The sequence below is a fragment of the Nomascus leucogenys genome, chromosome X (genome assembly GCF_006542625.1).
Source record: "Nomascus leucogenys isolate Asia chromosome X, Asia_NLE_v1, whole genome shotgun sequence".
Taxonomy (NCBI): Eukaryota; Metazoa; Chordata; class Mammalia; order Primates; family Hylobatidae; genus Nomascus; species Nomascus leucogenys.
The window spans coordinates 16765444-16779522 of record NC_044406.1 but is presented as its reverse complement, the minus strand read 5'-3'; the positions used below and the strand labels follow the sequence as shown (position 1 = coordinate 16779522).

The following is a 14079-nucleotide window of genomic DNA, read 5'->3' as shown; positions in this document are numbered from 1 at the left end:
ATCCTGGCTAACACGATGAAACCCCTGTCTCTACTAAAAATACAAAAAATTAGCCGGGCCTAGTGGCACGCGCCTGTAGTCCCAGCTACTCGGGAGGCTGAGGCAGGAGAATCGCTTGAACCCGGAAGGCAGAGGTTGCAGTGAGCCCAGATCGTGCCACTGCTCTCCAGCCTGGGCGACAAAACGAGACTCTTGTCTCAAAAAACAAAACAAATAAAAAAACATGTTTGAACCTTCATCTTAGAACACTCCAACATTTTCTCCTATGTGATATACATTATAGAATTGATAGGACCAAATCTCACTTTAATATTTGCATATCATCAACCTAGTCTTTCTATTTTCGCCTTAAAGTTTACTTGAATTTGGCATTAACATTTAGGTTTTCATTTTTAAAGGATTAAATAATACATCCATTTGATTCTGTGCCACTTGCCAATGTTTAGATATAATAAACACTTTGACTTTTGCTTAATACTGCAGAAGCTGCAACTGGAAAATTCTATCCTGCGTTGTAGACAATGGATATATTCCACAGGAGTTTTTTGTTCTTAGTTTTAAGCTCTGATTTCCAAATTATGACTTAAAAAGTGTATCATGCCCTCTGCACTAAGTTAGGTGATCACAGATGCAAAACCTACACCCAGCTTTGGAAAGAGTTCTAGAGAGAGAAGCCCTACCAATGGTTTGTTTTTGGCTAACATAGCACATTGTATTATTTTTCAAACAAAAGTTTGAAATCAGCTTATAACTAACCTGAGAACGAGGGACAGATGTTTTTCTCCGGCGTTCTGTTTGCTGTAATTTGTGCTGAGAGATTCACTGGTCGTTTTAAAGCTATTTTTATGACCCCTCCTTGGTGGGACCTCCACTTGCGCTATGGGCCTTGCCCGGTGGGAAAGGGAGCGGGCAGAAGGGACCCCAAAACGCACTCTCGGGGATGCTCCTGAGTCAGTAAGCAAGTGATTTCCCCCTGCGGGTTCATCTAGTTCCCGTTAGCTCAACCCTGGGTTTAGAGGAAGAACGAAATCCAGAGAGTGAAGCTGGGCGGGGAATGCGTGGCAAAAACTCATGGAAAAAAAAAAAAAAAAGCAGTTTCAAGGACTATGCTGCAACCCGCCAAGCAGTGGCTTTCCTCAAGCTGCTGTAACTAGCTGCTTCTCCCTGCTCCTCGAACTTGCTTGAGTTCCGAGGGAAGCGCCTGCTTTCTAGGTGCGTGGCCAGGGTGGTGGCCAGGATTCGAAGGCGACAGCGAAGGGGAGCGAGTTCCCGGGATGGAACTTGACGCGAACCCGGGGTTCCATCGAGGGTCTCCCCACGGCCTCGGGTGCTTGGGCTGCGACTAGTTTTTCATTTGGCGTAGGCGTGGGGGGTAGGAGGCAAAGTGCCAAGGGCTTTCCCGGGCTCACAGTGTCTCACGGTCCGCCACTGCCTGCGGTGGCGCTCGGCTTGACCCCGGCTTGGGCCCCGCACGCGGCGGCGGTCAAAGGGCGTGCTCGCGGCAACCGCAGGGCACGCGGGCCGGCCGCGCGGGGGGCGGGGCGGCAGTGGCGGTTGCGGGGCATGCGCGGCTCCGCGCGCGGCTTCTCAAACATGGCGGCGGCGGCGTGAAGCTCGGTGCCGGCTCGCGCGATCGGTGGGACAGAATTTCGTTGTTTTCACCGACGATACTGGAGGTACGTGGTGATTCCGGGCCCCGTAAAGAATGGAGAGGCGGAGTTGTCTCACGGACCCTGACCGTTGTCCGTGGGCGGGCGGGTAGAAGCCATCAGCGTGCGTCCCGTGAGAGGAACGCCCCCTTACGATCCCGCCGATGTCCCATCTCAGCTCGGCCTCGCGCTCCGGTCTCCCGCCCCCGGCGCTCTCCGCGGACGCCCCTCAGCCGCTCTCGCGCTTCCCCTCACGCCGCCCCGGGCCTCTTCGCCGCCGCGGGGTTTGGGCGCCTGGCCGATAGCTTCCACCCGTCCCCTCGCCTGCAGCGCGGACAGCGCCCTCCGGCGCATCCTCCCTGTCGTGGGTAGGGCCGGGCCGGGGCCTGGGGGGCGTCACCGTGGGCGGCGGGGCCGAGGAGGGAGGTAGACTTTGCCTGGTCTGGGCTGAGGTAACTTTTGGAGTTTGGGAGGGAAACGTCGGCCCGGAAGGATGCGCCTGTGGCGGCGTGCGGGCGCGAATCCTGGTGCCAGGTGCGCGCCGCCGGGCTCCTGGCGGGGGCTGGGGGCGCCGGTGGCTCACCCTAGCGGTGCAGCGGGACCGGAGGGCGCGTCCCGTCCGGGGCTGGCGGGGAGGCGAGGGGGGGCTCTAAGCCTCCTGAGGGGCGGAGAGGCGGCCTTGCGGCCTGACCGAAAAAAAGTTGCTGCCGTCACTTAGAAACAGTCCCGAAATGGTTTCTTACCTTTCTCGCTTTTTCCATCTGGATCGTGCTTGCGCCCCATCCAGGTGTGAAGAGCCGGAGGGAGAATGGGTCTAGGCGAATTTGCTCGATTTTGCGCCTCGAGGTTGTGCATAGATAACTTCCTGGGCCGACTTGTAATTCGGCTCCCCCAACCCCCAAATGTTTGGGCAGCACAAGTATTTACTTACAGGCTCCCATTTGAGACTATTGATTTTTTAAAAAGAGGTTGTTAAACATTTGTCAAGCATCACAAAGTGTGATTGCAACTTGAAATTTGCTTCTTGTTTGTAAATTAGGAGATTAACGTTTATGACTTACTTTGGGGCATCCCTGGAAAGTTAATGGATCGGTTAGTGGGGGTAAACTGAGGCAGGGAAAGTGAATAACTTGCTTATGATCATATGATTTACAAAACTATTGGGGATAGTTGTTTTTTTCCCTGAAACAGCTTCAGATGCTGCTACATTTTAATGCCCCCAGAGCTATTCATATTTCTGTTTTGAGGGAAAAGTATTTTAAGATGTACAACATTTATGGAGTACAGCTGCCTATGATGAGCAATTGTTTTATAACAATGGTTCATAAACGCATATTTAATTCTTTTCAATAACAGCGAGGGAAATGTTTTTCAATAATGACGATTTTGCCTTTTATTTTTCTTAATTACTCATTAAATAAAGTATTTCCAATTGTGAATGTGCTTTCAGGCTGTTTGTGTTTTTTTTTTTTTTTCTATTTAATGGGAGGAATGTGAAAATAAGCTTTTGGAAATGAATCCAGTGGGATTTTTGAGAAAAGATTGAGTTTATGAGTATTCACCTGATGCCTTGTATTTAGCTTTATCTATAACCTTTAAAACAATTTGATAGAATGTAAAGAAAAAACACCATTTAAACTGGCTTTGAAAGTTTTGAATGAACTTTATATATATATCATGCAGCCATATGAACTTAAGGGTGTATACTTGTTTACCCCAGAGAACCTGATTTGCTTTGGAATTCGTAGTTGGAAAAAAGATTACTGTAACTCTACTGCATTATATGTGCGGATGCTTTAAAGTTGATAGTGTCATAACATGTACAAAAAACATTGCAGTCAGTCTAAAAAAGGTGTATCAGTTTTTCTCATGAGGTGGTTGATCAGTCCTTTTGATTTATGATTCCATCAACACATCTTTATTAAGCACCTGTGCCGTCTTTACTGTGGAGTTCAGTTTATTCAGAGCCCACTATGTGTGTTAATTTCAGGGTGTTTAAGGCTTTCCACCCATAGTTTATTCCTGAAAATTTCAGGGGGTTATAGCTAAAAAAAATCAATATGAATGTAGAACAAGTATTCTTTTCATTCAAAGGGCGAACTCGAGAAGTCAGTATTTTTGTCATAATTCTCCAAACAAAATTCTGAGTGTAACTGCAAACTATTTCTGACTTACGTGATATTAACTTTGTGATTTTTTGGTTAGGATGATATAAAGCTATATATTTTCATGAGATTATTTTCTGGTTCAAATAGATAACATACTGGTTAAGCTTGAGGGGAAAAATGAGTTGCTGGTATAAATAGAAATCAGTATGTGCTCTGGAGATTGAGTATTTTTTAATACTAAGCAACTTCTATTACTAAGTAGTTTAAGCTGTAATTAAGTTTTAACTGGTATTTTAAAGCACTTTGTTTTTTCAAAATATTGCAGAAATCTCTGAGCTCAGAAATAACAAATAAGGGTTATGATCGTCAGCTATAAGCCAGATGTGACTCTTATTTTCTTTTGGGCTTGTTCCTTTTTAGCTGCCTGTTCCTCCCAGATGCTTCCTATCACCCCTCTTCCTGCCCCTGTTCCCTTTGCTGTTGGTGTCTGTTTCCGCATCAGTGAAATGGTCAGGGTAATCCTTTGCTGCCTCACTGAGAAATAATTAATGATGGTAAAGTGCCTTGAAAAGGCTGAGTAAATACCAAGTCTTTTGAATTAACTTGATGTAGCCACTTGTTCCATTTAAGGAAGAACCAAATCCCAATTTTAGTTTGAGCTCTTGGGGGTGGGAGAGAAAAGTTTCACTTGACTATTTTACTGCCTTTCTTTTTGGGTTAATAGCAATGACTTTTGTAACTCTAGTAACTGGAACACGGATGGATACAGCAGTATCTGCCTTATTAGTCACCTCTAGTCTTTTTTTTTTTTTTTTTTTTTTGCCTGGTTATCCTGTCTGCCATTTTTCTCCCTCTATTCTCATTCCACTTGTGAATGGAAATCGGAGGTTGTCTCTATTAGCTCCCCTCTCGGGGTGGGGAGGGTAGGTCTCACTGTCTCCTCATAGTCATATTCCTGATTTTTTAGGATATACAAGAACAAAGTGGGCTCTGCCAGCTATCAGCCTTAGAGCTATGAGCTGTGGTGCAAAGATTAGTCTGGCATTGCCAGAAGGTGTTCTGTAGTTTGCAGTGGGCAAATCAAGCATCCCTAATAATTTTAGAACCATTATTAATGTCTTAGAATTACTACATAATACCTTAGAATTTGAACTGATTGTTGATTCCAGGAACTAAAAACCTGGACATTTTGAAAATGGCAAATGTTGGTGATTTTTTTTTTTTTTTTTTGAGATGGGCTCTCGCTCTGTTGCCCAGGTTGTAGTGCAGTAGCGTGATCTCTGCCCACTGCAGCCTCTGCCTCCTGCGTTCAAGCAATTTTCCCACCTCAGCCTCCCGAGTAGCTGGGATTACAGGGGTGTGCCACCATGCCCACCTAATTTTTGCATTTTTAGTAGAGACGGGGTTTCACCTAGTTGGCCAGGCTGGTCTCAAACTCCTGACCTCAGGTGATCCTCCCGCCTTGGCCTCCCAAAGTGCTGGGATTACAGGTGTGAGCCACCACGCCCGGCTGTGTTGGTAATTTTGAAAGAAGAGTTTATAACTTTCCCTGGCTTTGGGGCTTAATATTCATGATCTCTTTGTCTTGGGGAAATAGATAAAAGAAACCACTGGCGTTTATCTTAGATTAAAATGGCATAATTTATACCATTATATGAATACTGGTATAATTTAGTGGTAAGTACATTTTTTAGACTCTTAAGTACCTTAGGTTTTGGTTGCCATCTATAAAAAGAGTTTGTGGTAGTTCTTTTTTGATACGGAGTCTTGCTCTGTTACCCAGGCTGGAGTGCAGGTGCAATCTCGGCTCATTGCAACCTCTGCCTCCTGGCTTCAAGCGATTCTCCTGCCTCAGCCCCCCGAGTTGCTGGGACTACAGGCACGTACCACCACACCCAGCTATTTTTTTTTTTTTTTTCCAAGATGGAGTCTCGTTTTATCACCCAGGCTGGAGTACAGTGGCACGATCTCAGCTCACTGCAACCTCTGCCTCCCAGGTTCAAGTGATTCTCCTGCCTCAGCCTCCCAAGTAGCTGGGACTACAGTCGTGCGCCACCGAGCCTGGCTAATTTTTGTATTTTTAGTAGAGATGGGGTTTTGCCATGTTGGCCAGGCTGGTCTCAAACTCCTGACCTCAGGTGATCCATCCACTTCTGCTGCCTCCCCAAGTGCTGGGATTACAGGCATGAGCCACCGAATCTGGCCTTTGTTTTTTTTTTGTTTTTTTGAGAGTCTTGCTCTGTTGCCCAGGCTGGAGTGCAGTGGTGTGATCTCGGCTCACTGCAACCTCTGCCTCCTGGGTTCAAGCAATTCTCGTGCTTCAGCCCCTGAGTAGCTGGGATTACAGGCGTGCATCACGATGCCCGCTAATTTTTGTATTTTTCATAATTTTTGTATTTTTAGTAGAGATGGGGTTTCACCGTGTTGGCCAGGCTGGTCTCGAATTCCTGGCCTCAAGTGATCCTTCTGCCTTGGCTTCCTAAAGTTCTGGGATTACAGGTGTGAGCCACCTCGCCCTGCCAATGGTGGTTCTTAAAAATAACTTGAAAAAATTTTAGAAGCTATCAAGATTTGAAATGTGTATATGTTCTTTGGTTTTCATGAGAAAGGCAATTTTGTTTATTTTGTCATTATGTTGTCTATTTCTAAGGTTATCTTGGCAACCGTAGAAATAATACTGTTTTGTTTTGTTTTGTTTTGTTTTGTTTTTTTGAGATGGAGTCTCGCTCTGTTGCCCAGGCTGGAGTGCAGTGGCACAATCCTGGCTCACTGCAACCCCCGCCTCCGAGGTTCAAGCTATTCTCCTTCCTCAACCTCCTGAGGAGCTGGGATTACAGGCGTGCGCAACCATGCCCAGCTAATTTTTAAAAAAATAATTTTAGTAGGGACGGGGTTTCACCATGTTGTTCAGGCTGGCCTCAAACTTCTAACCTCAAGTGATCCACCTGCCTTGCCCTCCCAAAGTGCTGGGATTACAGGCGTGAGCCACCGCGCCCAGCCTGGAGAGGTTTTAACATAAGCAATGGAGATATCTTATTGTGTGAAAAGTGAAATATTTGAGGATCCTGTAGCAGTGAATATGATGGTGCTGTTCACCTTAATATCATGATCATTTGACCTAGACTACATGAATTCCTTATTTGAAGAGTTAAAACCTATAGAATAAGCTGTGAGTAAAGACCTGGGAAACTGAAGATAGCATTTGATTACCTACTACTTGTGACCTGTGTTTATGGCTACGGCTCTGCCCCTTCCTAAGTTTATAGGAGCAAATTGTTGTAAGAGGGGAAAGAGAGTGCCCACTTTTAGTGGTAACGTACCGTTGTAAACTTCAGAAGGGACAGATATATTACAATTCTAGGGCATACCTTGAAGATGCTTTCATTTCTCAGAGAAAAGTTTGTGGGGCTCTCTTTGGTTGTGTTTAGAATATACATTTGATTTTTCTCAACCTCTGTTTCTCATAAAGATTAACTGGTGGCTAATTATAGACAAACAGCTCCATTTGTTTGGTATGTACCTTATAGCCTTGACATAGTTTTTTAAGTGTATTGACAAAGTTCTTTTTTTTTTTTTTTTTTTTTTTTTTTTTGTTAACATTTGGCCACTTTTCCTACCTTTCATCAGTTTTAGCTGGTTTAAGGTTTGATTATATATTTATTTTTAAATGCTGAATCAAATGTGTTTCTTCATTTCAGTGCTCTTCCTCTTTGAATACAGTTGGAAACATGTGCCCTTTGGTATGAACTGTTGCTTTTTTTCTTTTGAAATATTTTTTAAAATGTTATTTGGAGTATTTTTCTCTTTAATGTTATTTGAAAAGCAGTATAGTCAGTATTAATTTTTAACTAACGATAGAGTTTCATAAATCTGTTCAAATGAAACACAGCATCTTTGGTCATTAAAAGAATTAATATATAGTAGGCAATAATAAGTATATTTAGATATTGTTTGGTTTTAGATTACTTTAGAGACTGAGATTTTTTTTGTGTTGAAATTTGAGAAGTTGTAGAAATATTTGAATGGGTAATTGGCTGACACCTGCCTCGTGTTTGAGGTATTTTCAAGGATGTTTAGTTTTCTGGTGTCTTCAGATTGTGGTTTATTGCATGCTTTTCTGCAGTCTGTTGTCTAGTGGGGATTGTTGTTGTCATCATTTCCATTATTTCTTGTAGGGCCGGTGTTAGAAACCATAAATCTAGACTGCAGTGATAATAGGAACAGCCTGTAACCAAATCCAGTTCTTTTGTCAAAATGTTGCACCATTAGCTGCCTGTAGTAAATTGACATGCCCTGCCATTAACTCAAGTCCTTCACAAAAGTCAGTGGGTAGCAGGTCTTTGGGCAGTTAGCCTGTAGCTGTGCTTTAAAACCTTAGGAATTTACAACTATAAACTGGGATTTTGGCAACCCTTGACTTGTCTTTCGTTTATCTGTTTTCTGACATAACATACTTCTTCACTAAATCATAGCTTTCACATAAATCATTTTAAAATTGCAAGTGATAAACTTGCAGGGTTTTTTTGGGTAACTTAAATTAGAAATTTTTGAAAATAGTTAAGCCTTCTTAGGTTTGTTTTGACACAGAAAAAGATTAATTACTAATTTGTTGGGGTGGACTTTACTAAAGCATAATTTAAAATTGCTCCTTTAGAAACCTTAATTTCCTCAAGAAGGCTTGATTTGATAAATTGTTGCTACCAAAAATGTTCTTTGATTTTAGTTTTTTTACAGATTTCAGAAATATGGAGATGAAAATGTTCTTTTTTTTTTTTTTTTTTTTTTTAGACAGAGTCTTGCTCTGTCACCCAGGCTGGAGTGCAGTGGCATGATCTCGGTTCACTGCAGCCTCCGCCTCCCAGGTTCAAACAATTTTCATGCCTCAGCCACCTGGGTAGGTGAGATTATAGGTGTGTACCACCACAGACGGGGTTTTGCCATGTTGGCCAGGCTAGTCTCGAACTTCAGACCTCAAGTGATCTGCCCACCTCGTCCTCCCAGAGTGCTGGGATTACAGGCATGAGCCACTGTGCTTGGCCCAAAAATGTTCTTTTTTTTTTTTTTTTGAAATGGAGTTTTGCTCTTGTCACTCAGGCTGGGGTGCAATGGCACAATCTTGGCTCACTGCAACCTCCACCTCCCAGATTCAAGCGATTCTTCTGCCTCAGCCTGCCAGGTAGCTGGGACTACAGGTGCCCGCCACCACACCTGGCTAATTTTTGTATTTTTGGTAGAGACGGGGTTTTACCATGTTGGCCAGTCTGGTCTTGAACTCCTGACCTCAGGTGATTCACCCGCCTCAGCCTTCCAAAGTGCTGGGATTACAGGCGTGAGCCACCGCACCCGGCTCGTTCTTTCTTAATATTGATTAGTCTTAATTCAGAGATAGAATTTTAGTTTTAAATGTAATTACAATATTAGAGTTTAGTGTTTTTCTGATTACTTTTATAACTATGTCAGAAAATGTGACATTTGATTATTGAGTGAATTGAGTAGATACTTGTGGAATCTTAAAGTGATGACTCATGTTCAATTCGACAAAATTATGTATGGTTATACAATGGAATATACACTTTTTCTATCCTATATTAGGATAATCACTGTTACCAGAAACAAAATCTTAGTTGAAAGAGAGATCTTCTCTTGGTCAAAGAAAAAATACATAACTACAGTGTATTTTAATTAAATCAGTTTTTTTTTTTGCATTTAGGCATAAATGTGAAATACTTCTTGAAACAAAATAATAAACTATTTACAAGTTAAAAACATAAAGGTGTTGTTTTATGCAGTTAACTCAGACCTTCCCCTTCACGATAAAGGAGAGCGTTTTTGTTTATTCAAGTCTAAAAGTAGTGTCTTTATAACAAGATAGATTTTAAAAGGAAAAGAACCCTTTCTACCTGTGCTATTTAATTAATCTCTGGTAAATTGTGTATATATAATAACTTCCATCACTTATTCCAGCATTTTCTTTAAAACACCAGCAAACATATTTGTGAATCTCTCTTATCCTTGAAAATTCTTATACTATTGATAAACTCAAGGGGATATGATGAAACATTTTTTTCAGTTGATTATTTTGTGAATAGGGACTTGGCTTGTCCTTTCTTTTTTTGGTGAATATTGGTTTAAAGCACATGTTTTAGTTATACCTGTTATGTAGTTGGCATTTATAAACGGAATTCTATAATGGTAACTCATTTATAAGGAGCCTGTCTTTTTGAGACCATGAACATCCTAGAAAGAGATAAAATTCAGAGTAAAAAAAAAAAGGCCAATCAACTTCTGAGAAAGAGATATTGGAGGTGGGGGATTGTCTCAGATCTCACAGAATTTTCTCCTTGGCCCATTGACTTAGACTTGTGTGTAAATTAAGACAGCTGATTTGATATTGCAGGAAGGAACAGAGAACAATGACAGCCAAAAGAAAAATCTCGGCCGAGCGCTGTGGCTTACGTGAGCCTGTAATCCCGGCCCTTTGGGAGGCCAAGGCAGGAGGATCATTTGAGCTCAGGAGTTTGAGACTAGTATGGGCAACTTAGTGAGCCATCGTCTCTACTAAAATTAAAAAAAAAAAAAATTAGTTGCTGAGCTTGTTGGCACATGCCTATAGTCCCAGCTACTTTGTGTGTGTGTGTGTGTGTGTGTGTGTGTGTGTGTGTGTCGGGGGTTGGGGGTGTGCAGGGGGTGTGCTGAGGCAGGACAGTCGCTTAAGCCCGGAAGGTCAGGCTGCAGTGAGACCTGATTATGCCACTGAACCCCAGCCTGGGCAACAGAGACCCTGTCTCAAAACAAAGAATAAAAGAAAAATTTTATCAAAAAATTGTTTTAGGCCATGCATGGTGGCTCACACCTCTAATTCCAGCACTTTGAGAGGCTGAGGCAAGAGGATTCATTGAGCCCAGGAGTTTGAGACCAGCCTGGGCAACATGGAAAAACTCTGTCACTACAAAAAATACAAAAATTGGCCAGGTATGGTCGTGTGTGCCTGTAGTCCCAGCTACTAGGGAGGCTGAGGTGGGAGGATCACCTGAGCCCGGGGAGGTTGAGGTTGCAGTGAGCTGTGATCACTCCATTGCACTCCAGCCTGGGTGACAGAGAGACCTTGTTTCAAAAAAAAACAGAAATTGTTTTTAAAAACCACAATATTCTGGTTCTATATAGTTTAGATACCAGCAGCCTATAGCACAGCAGAGTTTACTCATTCAGCAAACATTTTAGGGGCCCTAGTATGTGATAGACACTGTGCTCGTTACTCTGAAGGATATAAAGAAGAACTAGATGTGATACTGCCCCCAGGAGCTTATTGTCTAGCAGGGGAGAAAAGGCACTTACACAGTTAAACACAACAAAGGCAGTTTTAGCACAATGGTTAAGCATTCATGAACCTAGATTCAAATCTAGCTGGGTGATCTTGGGCAGGTCTTTGAGCCTCAATATCCTTAACTTTCAAATGAACATTAATGGACATTAATAACAGTATCTACTCTGCAGGCTTGTAATAAGCTTTAGATAAGAAAAAACACATATATAAAAGCCTTAGCATAGGGTACCAGGCATTCATTAATAGCAAGAGCTCAGTAAGTAACAGATCTGAGTAGTAGTATCACTGCTGCCAACACCATCATCATTAGATCTCTGGGAACATAACTTTTGTATTCTCCTGCCCTCATGGATCCATTTTGTCTAGGGTATCTGTTATAATATCTCCTTGTATTAGTCTGTTTTCACGCTGCTGATAAAGACATACCTGAAACTGGGCAATTTATAAGAAAAAGAGGTTTAATGGACTTACAGTTCTACCTGGCTGGGGAGGCCTCACAATCATGGTGAAAGGCATGTCTTACAGGGCAGCAGATGAGAGAATGACAGCCAGGTGAAAGGTGTTTCTCTTTATAAAACCATCAGATCTCCTGAGACTTATTCACTACCATGAGAACAGTGTGGGAGAAACCACCCTCATGATTCTTTTATCTCCCACCGGTTCCCTCCCACAACATGAGGGAATTATGGGAGCTACAATTCAAGATGAGATTTGGGTAGGGACACCAAACCGTGTCACTCCTTATTTCTCCCTTTCAAAGCACATACAGTGTATTGGAGCCTTGTCTTTTGGCATTTGACAAACCTCGATTTGAATCATTTTTCTTTCACTACCAGCTCCTGATCTTGAGGAATCAAAATAACTTGGTAACTGATAAGACAGAAGAGGAGGGGAGTCAAAGATTACTTCTAATTCAGAAAGATGGAGGGTTTGTAATGCTTTTAAAATAAAATGCAGAGGAAGAGGAGCTCATTTTGGATGGCAAGAATTTGGTTGTTTATGTATTTATTATTTTATTTATTTATTTTTTTTAGAGACAGGGTCTCACTATGTTGCCCAGGCTGGTCTTGAACTTCTGGGCTCAAGCTATCCTCCTGCCTTGGCCTCCCAAAGTGCTGGCATTACGGGCATGAGCCACTGCACCTGGTCTTTTAAAAAAATTTTTATTTTTTAAGTTTCCCATGAGTCATAGGGAATGAGAGTTTGGTTTCGTATTTTTATTTTATTATTTTTTCCTTTTCTTTCTTTCTTTTTTTTTTTTTTTTTTAATAGAGCCAGGGTTTCACTGTGTTGTTCAGGCTGGTCTCGAACTCCTGAGCTCAAGCAATCCTCTCGCCTCAGCCTCCCATAGTGCTGGGATTACAGGTGTGATTGTAATCCGGCCCAGGTTTTTTTTTCCTTTTCTTTTTCTTTTTTGAGACAGAGTCTCGCTCTGTCACCCAGGCTGGAGTGCAGTGGCGCTATCTCTGCTCACTGCAACCTCCACCTCCCGGGTTCAAGCAGTTCTCCCTGCCGCAACCTCCCGAGTAGCTGGGATTACAGGCACCCGCCACCACACCTGCCTAATTTTTGTATTTTTTAGTAGAGACGGGGTTTTGCCATGTTGGCCAGGATGGTCTCGATCTCCTGACCTCGTGATCCACCCGCGTTGGCCTCCCAAAATGCCGGATTACAGGCGTGAACCACTGCGCCTGGCCATATTTTGTTGATTCTTATGTTCTCTCAGGTTGAAATTCTACAGTTGCATTCATTTTATAACATCTGACCAATGGCCTAAAGTTGAAACAGGCCTTGGGAAATCTCTCTCTCTCTCTTTTTTTTTTTCCCTAGTGAAATTGAACTGAACGTGGAACCTGGGAGATTTCTTGCTGTCAGATTTGTTTAGTTCCTGTCCTTGTCAAAATGTTTACCCTTACTGAAGATCACTACTTTTCAGGTAGTGATCTTTAATTAGAGACTCAAGGTGTAGCTTACCTTATCTTAAAAACAAAACAAACAAACAAAGGGAGGTGGGGCACACCAAAGAAAAAAAATAAAAAATGAAAAAGGGAAAAGAAAAGAAAAAGAAAAAAGCCCTCCAAATAAGAAACCCCAGAAAATAAACAAATAATGGAAAGGCCCTATAATCTTAGAATTATAGACCCATTAGTTTGCTAAATAGTACTTTAAAACTGTTTTTCTCAACAGATTGTAGAATTTTCTCCAGAATCAGATAAGAGTAATGGGAGTTTTAGGCTTAATAATTCCACTATTAATCACTGTTTACATTGTTTAATTGTGTTGAGAAGATGGTTTAAAACAAGACTTTTCAAAGCATTTGTTGATCTTTTATCAGCTCTTAATTCTGTAACAAGATACAATATGCAAAACAAATGGTTGTGTAAAAGATTGTCCATACTTGTTCAGAGCTTCTAGATACAACTGCTAGATTTAGTGTAACTGTAGGCTTTTTTTTTTTTTTTTTTTTTTTTTTTTTGAGATGGAGTCTTGTTCTGTTGCCCAGGCTGGAGTGCAGTGGCATGATCTCGGCTCACTACAACCTCCACCTCCTGGGTTCAAGCAGTTCTCCTGCCTCAGCCTCCTGAGTACCTGGGCTTACAGGCGCTCACCACCATGCCTGGCTAAGTTTTGTATTTTTGGTAGAGATGGGGTTTCACCATGTTGGCCAGGCTGGCCTTGAACTCCTGACCTCAAGTGATCTGCCCGCCTTGGTCTCCCAGAGTGCTGGGATTACAGGCGTGAGCCACTGCGCCCGGCCCAACTGTGGTCTTTTGGTAAGTGAAATTTCAATGTCAGACACTCTGAAATACTGTTAACCTAACCTTTTTTTTTTTTAAGGCTTATATTTGAATGTTTTTTCACGCAGTGGAATTGCTCCTAATATGCATTAAGTGAAGCAACTTCTACTCTTTATGTTGCCAAAAACAAAAACAAAAGCCTGAAGCTTTTAACTTTTTTTAAAACCAAATTTTTTTCTCCCATGTATCAAGGCGAGTTA

The 14079-nt window shown here is 42.4% G+C and overlaps 1 protein-coding gene across 3 annotated transcripts in view; it reads left to right on the top strand.

The window, feature by feature from the left end:
• Positions 1–1585: 1585 nt before the first annotated feature.
• Positions 1586–14079, top strand: part of SCML2 (Scm polycomb group protein like 2) — a 116874-nt gene continuing 104380 nt past the window's right edge. For 2 of the 3 annotated variants that reach the window (XM_030807413.1, XM_030807412.1), the window contains exon 1: positions 1586–1676. The gene's annotated coding sequence lies outside the window, so the exon portion shown is untranslated. The remainder of the gene's footprint in view (positions 1677–14079) is intronic. The other variant, XM_030807414.1, reaches the window with a different exon arrangement.